General features: G+C 39.4%; 1 protein-coding gene across 5 annotated transcripts in view; it reads left to right on the forward strand.

The window, feature by feature from the left end:
• Positions 1-1,076: 1,076 nt before the first annotated feature.
• SENP5 (SUMO specific peptidase 5) overlaps positions 1,077-13,487 on the forward strand; it is a 91,730-nt gene continuing 79,319 nt past the window's right edge. For 3 of the 5 annotated variants that reach the window (XM_037837743.1, XM_037837735.1, XM_037837747.1), the window contains exon 1: positions 1,077-1,256. The gene's annotated coding sequence lies outside the window, so the exon portion shown is untranslated. The remainder of the gene's footprint in view (positions 1,257-13,487) is intronic. The other 2 variants (XM_037837736.1, XM_037837750.1) reach the window with 2 other exon arrangements.

Here is a 13,487-nt window from a genome sequence, read left to right on the forward strand (position 1 = left end):
CTCAGAATTACTGCTGTTTGGGGAGACAGACTTTAAGTCCATAGGCCACCTGCTCTCCTTGCTTCACGCTTAGCAATAAACCTTTTTGCCTTTGAAACCCTGATGTCTGAGGAATTGATCATTTACACCCATTGATAGGTATCAAACACATACCCTTATTGTTTGCACCAAGGGCACAAGACTCCCACAGCACCCCAACCTTGTACACCATTGTATCCACCTCCACTTTCTTGTTCCAAATCAAACGTGTCCAAAACTGAATTCATCTTTCCCATAAATTTCCTATTGTTATATTTTCTCCCTCACAGGACATTGGATTTAATTATTGATTTATGTCTTTTCTCACAATCAGGCTGAGGTCTTGCAAGACAAAGACTACTTCATGTTCACATTCAAAACATGCTTGTTGAATAATGCTTCAACATATAAGACAATCAGCAGAAGTCACTTTCCTTTGCTATCAGAAAGAGCGTAACAGATTTACTGCACAGATTTACGAAGCCCTTGTAGGCCAGTCACTATTTGGTGCTGGGGCTAAGATAGTGAATAAAACCAGGTCCTGCCCTCTCTGGGAAATGCCCACAGTTGGGGAGGGGAGGGGCACAATAAAGAGGTGAGTTACAATAACAAGGGGTAAGATGAACTTGAGGTAACCACAGAAGAGAAGCCTGGGCCAGGCCGCAAAATGTAGCCCAGAGCAGAAATGTGGTCTTTTGCTTTCGGCAAAAGGAAAAAGGGATTAGTGGAGGGAGAGACGTATAATAGTTGTGGTCTGCGTTAGCCTTTTTGGTGTAAAAATGTGAGGAGAGAGGCTAAACGTTGGTCTAAAAAACCTGTACAATTCTTCACGCATCCAACGAGAAGACCCACCGCACCAGACACGAACCTCCCGGCCGCAGGGCCTGGATCGCCAACCGGAGGCTGCGGGAATCCAAGAGCGCGCGCCGCCGGAAGCTGAGGGGCGGTGGAGCCACGCCCCCACCGGCAGCCCGACGCTCGCTCCCTCCCCCGCTCCCTGCACAAGGCGCGGGAGGGGGCTGCAGGCGGAAGGGCAGAGAAGGAGGTGACGATGTAAGTGAGCGCCAGCGTCGCGGCCTCGGCTAGAAAGGAAGCTCGGCGGCCCTGGCCGCTGTGAGCAGGCCGGACACCTCCTGGCTGACGGGCTTCCCTTAGAGCTGGCGAAGGCGGGGCCGGAGTCCGAACTGCCGCAATGTCTTAACCCGCTGCGGGGTAGGTGCCGGTGGCGAGGGACGTAGGTAAGCAGGAGCACGGACGTCAAATCGACCAGATGACTTAAGGACCGATGGACTGACCAGGCTGGCTGGCTATTCCCGCGCTAGTGCGCGCTAGCTCAGCGCTCCGGCCGGGAGGCCCGTAGCTCTGCCCTCCCCCCACGCACGGAGACAGCAGATTTCTCCTTGTGCACTGGTGTGCTTTTCTGGGGGCGAAGTAGGAACTCGTCCCGAGGGACCGCTGCCCTTCCCTCTTTCTCTCCTAGGCTGTAGGATGCCGGAATAGAGGAAACTAGCGCCCCCGGCCGCTCCCCCTGAAGTCGGGGAAAGCTTTGAGAGGAAGAGCTGTTGTTAAAGGTCCTTAAGCTCCTGCCGCCTTGGAAGTCAAGGGTTTTTGTTTGTTCGGACAATTCTTCCACCTTCCTGCCTTTGATTCCTTTCCAGTACTCCTGGGGTGAAAGGATAGGGCACAATTGAGCATTAGGGTAGTGGGAACCCCGTCCTTTCTATTCTAGCTATGCTAGGTAGTATCAATCCCTGTTCCACTGTATGACCACTCTAGTTGATAGTGGGGTGGCGGAGAGGATGTGGGAGATGGGAAGAGTTTTGGACTTAAAGTCAAAAGAGCCGAGTTGAAATTCTAGCCTGCCATTTGGTGGTGGTCTTAATCTCATATTAAGCCCCTGTAAAGTGGGGCTTTTCTATATTTGGGTAGGTTGGTTAGGAGTAAATGAAATGAAGAAAGCAGAACGTTGGTCGTGAAATGTTTTGGAAATCTGGTTAAACTCGGTTTAAGAGTATCTAGAACACTTAATGGTAGGTTCCAAATTATGTGTTTTTTGCCTTTTGCCCATAATAACTAGGCTTGGCATGGAGGAGAGTGCCAGAAGATATGCTAGGGTCATGTGTGGTCAGAACCTTAACTGCAGTTTGTGCTTTGGAGTGGGCGGCATGAGGAAGAAACCAGACTCTCCTAGTAACCCAGCTGTTTCATGCTTATTGATAAAACATTATTGGTATATGAGGGGTGACCCAAATCAGTTTCCCCATTACTCAAGGAAGCTTTTGCCCAGTGGGCCCTTTCTAGGAAAAAAGCTGAGAGAGGCTTCGTTTAAACCTGGGTCCACTTTAGGACTACTCTACATATTTTTGAGGACCCCCCCTTTCTGCCTCTAAAACATTTCATATTAGTTGAAAGTGTGCAGAGAATAAATACAGGCGCTCAAACCTTTCGTGCAAGTGGACGTTATTACAGTTTTACGTCAATTTTAGAAAGTATTTCTCTAGATTGGAGGGAGAAGAATATTTACCACTGTAGTTTAATGGACCCCAAATTAGAGAAATGTTTGAGGAGGAAGGAAAGAAGATGCAATCAATGACTTGAGTAGGTAGTACCTGCTGTTAGAGTTAGGTAAGTTAAGGATGCTTTCCTTTCTTCAGTGGCGCATGATGATGGCTTCTGTGCATTATGCTGCTAAGTGCATTCTTCAGTTCCTTTGACACAAAATTGTCAATTTGGACTTGTAAGTCATGGATACAGAGGAACTTGGAGAGTCATTTCATCCAGTGATTCCAAAACCTGGCTGTGCATCAGAATCAGTTGAATTACAGCAAAACAAAACAAAAACCTAGATGCCTGCACCCTGCTTCACTAGGTCTGAAGTGGGACCTGGATATTTGTGTTTTTTAGAAATCTTCTTGGGTGCTACTCATGATTTGAAAACACAGACATAGATCAGGTTTCACATTTTAGTTTATAAAGAGGCTCAGAGATGTGTCATGCCTAACTAGTTTGTTACTTTCTTTGCCTTCTGTTCTAGTGTGCTAATGCTGCCAGAATGCAAAACACCAGATACGGATTGGCTTTTATAAAAGGGGGTTTATTTGGTTACACAGTTACAGTCATAAGGCCATAAAGTGTCCAAGGTGACTTGTCAGCAATTGGGTACCTTCACTGGAGGATGGCCACTGGTGTCCAGAAAACCTGTGTTTGCTGGGAAAGCATGTGGCTGGCATCTGCTCCAAAGTTCTGGTTTCAAAATGGCTTTCTCCCAGGACGTTCCTCTCTAGGCTCCAGTTCCTCAAAAATGTCACTCTTAGTTGCTCTTGGGGTGTTTGTCCTTTCTTAGCTTCTCTGGAGCAAGAGTCTGCTTTCAACAGCCATCTTCAAACTGTCTCTCATCTGCAGCTCCTGTGCTTTCTTCAAAGTGTCCCTCTTGGCTGTAGCAGCTTGCTCCTTCTGTCTGATCTTATACAGTGCTCCAGTAATTTAATTCAGACCCACCCTGAATGGGCAGGCCAACACTTCCATGGAAATTATCCAATCAGAGTCATCACCCACAGTTGGGTGGGGCACATCTGCATGGAAACACTCAAAGAATTACAATCTGGTTAACACTGATAGGTCTGCCCACACAAGATTACATCAAAGATAATGGCATTTGGGGGGACATAATACATTCAAACTGGCACACCTTCTTAATTTTTTTTTTTTCCTATTTCTCTTCTTTTCAAATAACCTTACTTGAATCAGTAGTACAATTTCAGGTTTTGTAGACTCTTGAGTCCATAAGAGAAAAGTTTTCTATGCAGTTAGATTCCTTAATGCACTTTGAGGAAAGTATAGTAGTAGACATTACATTAAAATTCTTACTAAATGTTGCTTAGGTTTGTTTGTTGGCAGAATTATATAAACATTATATCCCCTTGTAAATCAGTTTTGGGGTAAGTTTTTATGCTAAGTCTTCAAAAATCATGGAAAAATCCAATTTAAGAATATTTTGCCTTTGTTCTAGTTTATCATAAACTCATAGCATTGTACACAGGCATTTTTTCCCCTTCTGCTCCATTGTGTTATGCATGACCACTTTGTATCACTAGTCAGTTGCCTTTGGAGCTTGTTTTGAGAACTTCTGGGCTCTATGCTTCTCTGATTGCTTAATAAACATGGTTTAGCTAAAAACTCTCAGCATTTACTTTAAGCATGTCTTTGAATTTTTAGCCCTTTTTTCTTTTTCCTGGTTAAACTGTACCATGCCACTGATTTAAAGAATTTGGTAGATGCCTAGGAAGAATTGACTGATAAGGTGGTAACAGTACTTCACATGTGTTTTTCTGACCTGTTATAGTGAAACCCTCAGGGCTTTTTTTGGTAGTGTTTTCAGAATTAGTTTAAGGTGAGTAAGTATCAAGCATAGTTGAGCACTCTCTTTGAAGGAGATACATTCATTCTCAAATTGTTTTTTCCTAGCCTTTCCCATTGCTTTAGCAATTTCCACACAATTTTAGTAGTAGAAGCAGAAATGGGCCGCACGTCACAATTCCTCTAAAGGAAGATGCTGAATTATTTTCTCTCTAAAAATGACCATGTTTATAGCATTTTAATTTCCTGCAACCAAATGAGAAAAGGAATTCTGAATTTGCTGATTAAAAAAACGGTTAGGTAGTCTGTGAATTTATAGTCTAGAGGGGCATCTGGTATGGGTCTGAGATGAAAAATCAAGTGGCTGAGTTTTTTAAATTTTTAATTTTTGTGCCTGAAATACCTTAATTCTGAAGATTTAAAGATTGTTCAATTTCAGATTCTGACAGCAAACCTTTTAAAATAGAAGTGTTGCCATTCAGGTGGGTATGCAATGGTTGAAAAAAAAATGTACACAGGCTCTGTTGGATTCGGAATCTCACATATGGAACCCCTGGCTCAGGGTTCAGTAGAGGTCTGAAATAGCATGACCTTTTAGATATTGTAGAAGGAGAATGTGGCTGGTTTCAAATCTGCCTTTTTATAGTTTTTATATTTTGAATTTTGAATTGTGTCAACTTAGGTTAGACTGAGAAGGAAGCGAGGCTATGGGAGCTGGTAATGGCCCCTTATTCAGCCCCTCAGTGGCTCAGTGAAAACTAGTCTTACTGACCTAGTGATTTCTGGAGGATTGATGGTGGGCAGATCCGATCTCTGCTTTCTGTGGGCTTGAACCGGGAGGGGGTTCACGTGAGGTTATCAAATGTCAATAAATATCTTTATTTAAAAAAAAAAAAATAGAGGTGTTTAGGAAGGATAGGTGTGAACCCAGGGTCACAATTTCAGTCTAAACTGTTAAAAGTTTAAAATTGAAACAGAGACAGAGCCGAGGATAGGGGATAGTAACAACTTGAAGACCCAGTGAAAAGTAGAGTCTAGAAGTCACTTTCTGGTCCTTGAGGCACTTTTTTTTCTCTGTAAAGACTTGAGACTAAAGTAGACACTTAATCCACTTTATATGTGAACATGATTAAAGTAGCCCCAGTGTTACCACACATGCAAGTCTCTAATCACCAATCTTGATCTTGTCTGTGGTTCCTTTCATGAGCTCTGATACCAATAGATCATTTAAAAAAATCTTATTTCCTACTGCAAACCATCCATTCTGTCTCATTTTGGGGGGGTGGGTAACTCAGCCCCTATTTGTTTACCACTCTCATTAACTGTTCTGTTACCTCAAGGAGAAAGAACTTTTCCATAATGGTGCTTGAGTTAACCTGTAGAGTTGGATGTACTGCAAATTTTGGCCTAAATATTGGGCTCCTTAAGGATTGGTTAGGCTAAGGGGTCTTAGGGTCAGTGAGGATCTGACAAGAGTGGACAACTCACTTGTTTCCCTAGTGTGTGGTTTTGTTTTTTTATCTTTGAAGGAATGTTGGTATTTGGTGAACATGAACACACAGTTGGATCCCTGGGAGTACAGAGACAGAAATGTAGAGGGACCCCACATGAAAGTTGCTTTTTTTTTTTTCATTTAATTTTTTTTATTAAATTCAGTTTTATTGAAATACATTCACACACAATACAATCATCCATGATATACAATCCACTGTCCACAGTATGATAACATAGTTATGCGTTCATCACCACAATCTATCTCTGAACATTTTCCTTACATCAGAAAGAACCAGAACAAGAATAAAAAATAAAAGTGAAAAAAGAACACCCAAATCATCCCCCCATCCCACCCCATTTGTCCTTTAGTTTTTATCCCCATTCCTCCACTCATCCATACACTAGATAAAGGGGGTGTGATCCACAAGGTATGAAGGTTGCTTTTAATTTTAATCAGTCTTCCCACCTAACATTTACGAAGTCTCCTCATATGCTGCAGTACAGAAGTCTGTGTCAACAGGCCATTCTCATAGAAATGTCCAATATGCTGGCTTTTGTAGCCTATTGACATCTAGCATGAGCCTGACTATGAATTAAAGGTATTTTACTGAGGCTGTTCCTTGTCTTCTCCCACACCATACTGGCAGATGGACAGCTTACTGCCTCTCATCAAGTTTGCCATAAGAGCTATTTCATCTAACAAGTTACAAAAAAAACAAAAACAAACAAACAAACAAAAAAAAAAACCCATACGATTAATGTTGGAATGTTTACCCTCAAATAATTTTAAGTAAATCGACAGTCGTATTAGGTTTACCTGGTCAGCCTACTCTCTCAGTGTGCAAAATGACTGAAATCTCCCTACCTGACTCCTCCTCTTCCCCATGAATATTTCATTTTCAGAAGACTTTGTTTCCTACTTCATGACCAAGTAGAAGCTACCAGATTAAAGTGGAATAGATGACTCTTCTGTTTAACATGAGTCCTTTTTCTTATGCTCTAGGTATTTTCTCATTTTCTTAGGGACTTGAGCTGTTGGTTATCCCTTTTTATTTTTTTAATCTTCAGCTCTTTTTGCCTGTGAGATTTTTTTCTACCCATTTTTTATCCACTATCTATTTCCATCCATATTAAAATTTTTTTTCTCAGGGTAACATATGCACATGCAGTCAAATACTTCTATATGGCTTATTAAAAAGCAAAACAAAACAAAATGCAGATATCTTGCCCCCAGTTCCTTCTTCAGTGTAACCACTAACACCTTTTTTTACCTGTAATTGTATGATGTTTAGCTCCATATTGCATTTTCTATTGATTATGGTTCCAGTTATAGAAAATGAGAATTAGGCTCTCATTTTCCATCTATCCCCCATATACATTTATAGCTTTCCCTTCCATCTGTTTTTCACAATATACTTAATTGTTTTAATAGATGAATATTTAGTGTTAGCATTATTATGACTGTGTATACTATTCAGAGCTAAGCCATGTTTAGCTTTTTATACTATGATTACTCTCATAACACTATCATACCATGATTATATTTCCAAAAACCACAATTACTTTTCCTTTCTTTACAAATCCTTGTTTCCTAGGAGGTCATTATTGTCTAATATTTTTGTTTGTTTTATTTTTCTAAGTTCCTATTACCATTCAACTGATGAATCTAGGCCAACTGCCTAAATCTTCTTTATGTGTGTTCAGATATATAAAATATTCTATCAGTTTCAACTTCTTTACTACATCTCTTCTAAAGCCTTCTGACTTGCTCAGAAGACTGAGACTGGTTGTTGCCATCCTAAAATCTCCCTTCACCTTTATCCAGAAGATGCCTCGCTCCTGCGTTGAATCTCCTGTTGTATTCTTGTCTTCTTGGTTTATTATCCTGTTTTGGTGGAACACAGCCTCAAATAGTTTCCTTAGTAAAGGTGTAAGGGGTCTTGCATCTCTGAGAACCTCGTAATCCTCTCTTCCTACTTAAATGTTAATTCACCTGGTTATAGAATTCTAGGTTGGAAATAATTTTCTCATAGAAAGCTTCCATTGTTGCTGTTGACAAGGTTGAAGCCTTTCTAATTATTGATCCTTTATTGCATGATTGTTATTTCTATTTGGAGCTTATAGTATCTGCTTTTTGTCCCCACTGGGCTCAATTTCACGATAATGAACAACTGTAGTATCAGTCTGTTTTCATCCATTTTTCTAGCCTGTGGATGTGAGCCTTTCAATTTGGAAACTTCCATCCTTTAATTCTAGAAATTTTTCTGAAGTTTTTCTTTGAGATACCTTCTGTTCCATTTTCTCTGTTTTCTGTTTTTAGAAATACTTATTTTTGGATGATTGACTATCCAGATTGGTCATTTTACCCATTCTTAATTGTCTATTATTTTCTTTCTGGGTTCTACTTGTTTGGGTGATTTCCTTACCTTGATTTTCTTGAAGTCTTCAATTGAGGCTTTTAATTTCTGCACTCCTTTTTAATTTCTAAGAGTTATTTTTGTTCTTTGCATGTTCCCTTTTTTATATCCTGTTTTTTTTTTCATGAATTTAAGCATTTCATCTCTTCTAAGATATTTATAGTTTTTTGCATTTTGTTCCCCATACATAATCTCTTTTTTTCTTGGTTGCTTTGTTGTTTATTTTGGTATCTACCTTTCATTTCCAGATGTCTGGTGTGACTCATTTTTAAGAATGACAATTAAAAAGCTGGTTAGCAGCTCTGAGCATATGCTTAGGATTTGTCAATTTTAGAGTGCCTTGGCTGGACTGTTTTGTTGGGGAGCTTTCAATACAATATCTTTGTCTATTCTCTTGGGCCAGTTAGAATTCCCAAAGGAGAATCATCAAGTCTCCTGGCTTCCAAGAATCTGGTAGCTAAAATGAGAGAAAGTCTAGAGGTCTCAGCTTTCAGTATGTAAACATTCACTTATATTCGTTTAACTCAGCTGTTTTCAATATGATAAACCCTCATTCTCAACTGAATCAGACGTTTTCTGGTTCAGGAATCCTTTGTTTTACTTTCTGTAGCTGTACTGTCATATGTGCCACTAGCCACATATGACAGTTTAAATTAATTAAAAGTAAATAAAATTAAAGATTTAGTTCTTCTGTTGCAATAGACACATTTCAAGTGCTTAATAGCCACATATGACCGGAGGCTAACATATTGTACAGGGCAGATTTAGAATATTTACGTCATTGTAGAAGTTCTATTGGACAGCACTGTTCCAGTCTAGAGAATAGGCTCCAGGCTTCTGCAAGGTTGGGGGAGGGACAGTGGCTGGTTTTGTGGAGTGTGGGAGTGTATTTAAATGATTTAACCATCTTGTTTTTAGCTCCATGTTCACACTCCTCTCTATACAACCTACCACTGTCAATTCCTGACTTGTTTTGAGGTAATGTTGTATAAATTGGATTGCTTTCCTCCTGTAAGCTTGAGATTTAACTTTCTTAGTTCTGTTAAGTCAGTCTGCATTACAACTTCTAAATTGTTTTGCTGTTTTCTTCTCTTCTGTTTTGTTTGTATATGCATTTGTAAAAAAAAAAAACAAACCCTTAAGATCTGTGCATTTCATTGTATTTAAGTTATACCTTTAAAAGAAGTTTTAAAAAATCCTTTATTCTTATGGGGTTTTAGGGGGGTATTTTTATTTTATATTATTATTTTTTAATTTTTTAAATATCAATTTTTTTTTATTTAAACAGTTTTATTCACACACCATACAGTCCATCCTAAGTGTACAGTCAGTGACTCTTGGTAAAATCACATAGTTATGCATTCACCACCACAGTTAATACGAGAACATTCTCATTTCTTCTGGGAAAAAAATTCCCATACCCCTTATTTCCCCCTATTATTGACATTTAGCTTTGGTATAGTGCCTTTGTTACAATTAATAAAAGAATAGTACAATATTACTGTTTAACTATAGACCTTAGTTTGCATTAATTGTATTTTTTCCCATGTAGTACCCTATTATTAACACCTTGTATTCGTGACATATGTTTGTTCTAGTTCATGTCCGAACTTTCTTATATTTGTACGATTAACCGCCATCATCATGCACTCTAGGTTTCACTAAGTTACAGAATTCCAGTTTTTATCCTGTAGCATTAGAATGATATTTTAGTTTGCTAAAGCTGCTGAAATGCAGATATCATAAAATAGGATGGATTTTACAATGGGGGTTTATTAGTTTACAAGCTTACAGTTCTGAAACCATGAAAATATCCAAATCTAGGCATTATCAAGACACTACCTTCTTCCTGAAGGCCAGCTGCCAGTGGTCCTGGACTCCTTTGTCCCACAGCAAGGCGCATGACGGCGTCTGCTGGTCTCTCCCTTCTCTTCTGGGTTTCCTTGCTTCCAGTTACTGGCTCCTGGAGCTTTCTCTCTGAGCTTCTAAGGCTTTTTTCTGTTATTCTCTTATAAAGGACTCCAGTAAGAGGATTAAGACCCACCTGGGGCACGCCACAGCTGAAATAACCAAAAGGTCCCACACGATACATACAATGGAATACTGAGCAGCTACAAGAAGGAATGAAGTTGTGAGGCATGCAACTAGGTGAATAAACTGTGAGGACATTGTGTTGAGTGAAATAAGCCAGAAACGAAAGGACAAATATTATAAGGCCTTACTAACATAAACTAAGTATGGTGAGCAAATGCTGAGAATTGGATCCGAGAGCATAGGTTAACAGGGGGCAGACAGAATGTGGGCAGAGAATGGGCAATTGATGATGCAGAAGTACAGAATGTTCGATAAGGCTTATTGTAAAGGTTCCTAGATTGTAAGCTCTTACAGCAGTCACATCTGTTCCTGAGTTTTAACTATTATTTAAGAGATGTTTATTTGGTTCAAAATTAATATTCTCTGTGGCACACCTTCTAATTTAACCTGTAGGGTCAGTTTATTTAAACAGCATAATTATATGGAACCTAGAATAGGTAATGAGATCTTGTTAGTCGGTACAGATTAAAGTAATACCCTGAGGCATTCCAGAGTATTTTGGGCAGAAAATAAAAAAGTATTTGCAAAGTCCCCTTGAGGGACTGGTGAAAAATATGGAAATACTAAACTTCCCCACCTAGGGAATTCTTGATAGTCTCACAAGCATTGGGGACTCCCTATTTAATAAGTCAAGCACTTGATCTTGGGGCTTGCCCTTATGAAACTTATTCTTGCAAAGGAGAAGCTAAGGCTACATATCATTATGCCTAAGAGTCACCCCCAGAGAATTCTCTTTTGTTGCTCAGATGTGGCCTCTCTCTTTCAGCCAACTCTGCAAATAAACTCACTATCCACCCCTCTACTTGGGGCATGACTCCCAGGGGTTTAAGTCTCCCTGGCAATGTGGGACATGACTCTCAGGGATGAGCGTGGCGCTGGTATCATGGGATTGAGAATGCCTTCTTGACCAAAAGGGGGAAAAGAAATGAAACTTTATTAATAAAGTGTCGGTGGCTAAGAGATTTCAAATAGAGTTGAGAGGTCATTCTGGAGGTTATTCTTATGCATTGTATAGAGATCCCTTTTTAGTTTCTAGTGTATTCAAATAGCTAGAAGGAAATACCTGAATCTGTTTAACTGTGATTCAGTAGCCTTGATTCTTGATAATGATTATATGACTGTATAGCTTTTATTGTGTGACCATGTGATTGGGCAAAGCTTGTGACTGACACTCCCTTTATCCAGTATATGGGCAGATGAGTATTAAAGACAATATATATATATATATGAATAATAAATAATAGTGGGGTGGGAGATAAGGGGTATGGGATGTTTTGGTTCTTTTTTATTTTTATTTTTTTTCTTTATTTTGGAGTAATGAAAATATTCTAAAATTGTGGCTTTGAATGCACAACTAGATGACGGTACTGTGAGCCATTGATTGTATACTTTGGATGGATTATGTAGTGTGTGAATACATCTCAATAAAATTGCATTTAGAAACAAGAAAAGGTCCCTTAACAATAGGATCACATACACAGGAATGGATTAACTGTAAGGACATAATTTTCTGGCATACCCACAGCTTCAAATCATCACAGAGGGAGTGAAAGTAGAATTTGTGTTCATTCTGCTATCTTTATTTACAAGTAAAATATCCCATTAGCAGCATTTAAACATGTACAAGTGTGTACACTAAAACAAAAAACAAAACAAAACAAAAGGACTGTCCTATCTCTTATCTTTAGTCAGTCTTCTGAATGGTTTCATATATTCCCTTCACTCCATCTCGATTTCTGCCCTTTTCATTCTACTAAAATTTTCTCTTGCAAATTAGATACTTTTTAATCCTTATCTTGCTTGACCTCTCAGCAGCCTTTGATTGACTATTTTCCTCTGCTAGAAACATTCTCTAGCTTTGCTGACACCACGCTTAACTTGGTTTTCCACATTATCATCCTTACCATCCTTCCCACTTTTCTTTGCTGACTAACTAGACTTCTTATTTTACCTCACTCTGATACCCTGGAGTTCCTCAGGGCACTGCCCTAGGTTGTATTCTCTTCTTTTATAAATTCTCCCTGAGCTGTCTTATCTTTTTCTATAACTTTGGTTTCTATAAACTGATGAATTAAACTGGAATTCCTGTGATATTCTCTTTTCAGAATTTCTGACCTTTATATTCAATGATAAGTATCCACTTGGATTTTTTATAGTCATTTGAAACTTAAAATGCCTAAATTTAAAGTCATAACTAGTACACCCCTCCTCCAATCTTTCTCCGTCTGTTTTCCCTCAACTTTGGAGGTGTTACTGCATTGTCTTGTAGTGTCCAGTCCTGCTATTAAGAAGTCTATTGACTTTCTGATTCCTGATCCTTTATGTATATAAATATATATATGTGAATTTTTTTTTGGTCATTCTTCCTCCCAAGAAGATTTTAGGAAGTCATTTTTTTTTGCCTCCATTGTTCTGAAATTTCATAATTAATATGCCTTGGTGTGAGTCTGTTTTCATTTATTATGCTTTTTACTTTATAATAAGTTATGTCCTGTTTCGAGTGAAACCAACTCAATGTCCTGATCATAACTGGCTTCACCAGGCACTGATGCCAAGCCAAAGGCAGCCGCCTATGAGCTGTACACACATGATCAAGCTGTAGAACAAGTGCTTCTGAGGTAGTGTGGCATAAAATCTGCAGAGTGAGAGCATTTTATATTGGAAGGTGGCAAACCCATTCAGTTAAGTTCTCCCTTTTGAGGGAAGTAAGTGCAGGGTTGGTATTGCTCATAGTCTGGCTGGAAGTCCTGGAACCTAGGCAGAGTATACAGCTGAGGAAACAAGGTCCCCTATGACCCCACATTCTTAAGTATGCTAGCAATAAATCCTCATCATCAAACATCGTATGTACTAGTCTCTTGCTTGAAACCTTATGGAGCCAGTTTAACACATGGGAAGCTCCCAAGGGACGAGGCCAAGAATATGGCTTCGTGTCAGCACCTAAGCTAGGGTGGGCTGTGCAGGACAGAAATTGACAACATCCCAGGATCTGACCAGGAATAGGATGTGCGCTATAAAAGAGAGAAACAAGAGAAGGTAAAATAATAAAGATGTATATATTCATGTTGATTAGAAACACTGAGATGTTAATGGGGCTCTAACTAGACT

Source organism: Choloepus didactylus, chromosome 1 (assembly GCF_015220235.1).
Source record: "Choloepus didactylus isolate mChoDid1 chromosome 1, mChoDid1.pri, whole genome shotgun sequence".
In the NCBI taxonomy this organism is placed as follows: Eukaryota; Metazoa; Chordata; class Mammalia; order Pilosa; family Megalonychidae; genus Choloepus; species Choloepus didactylus.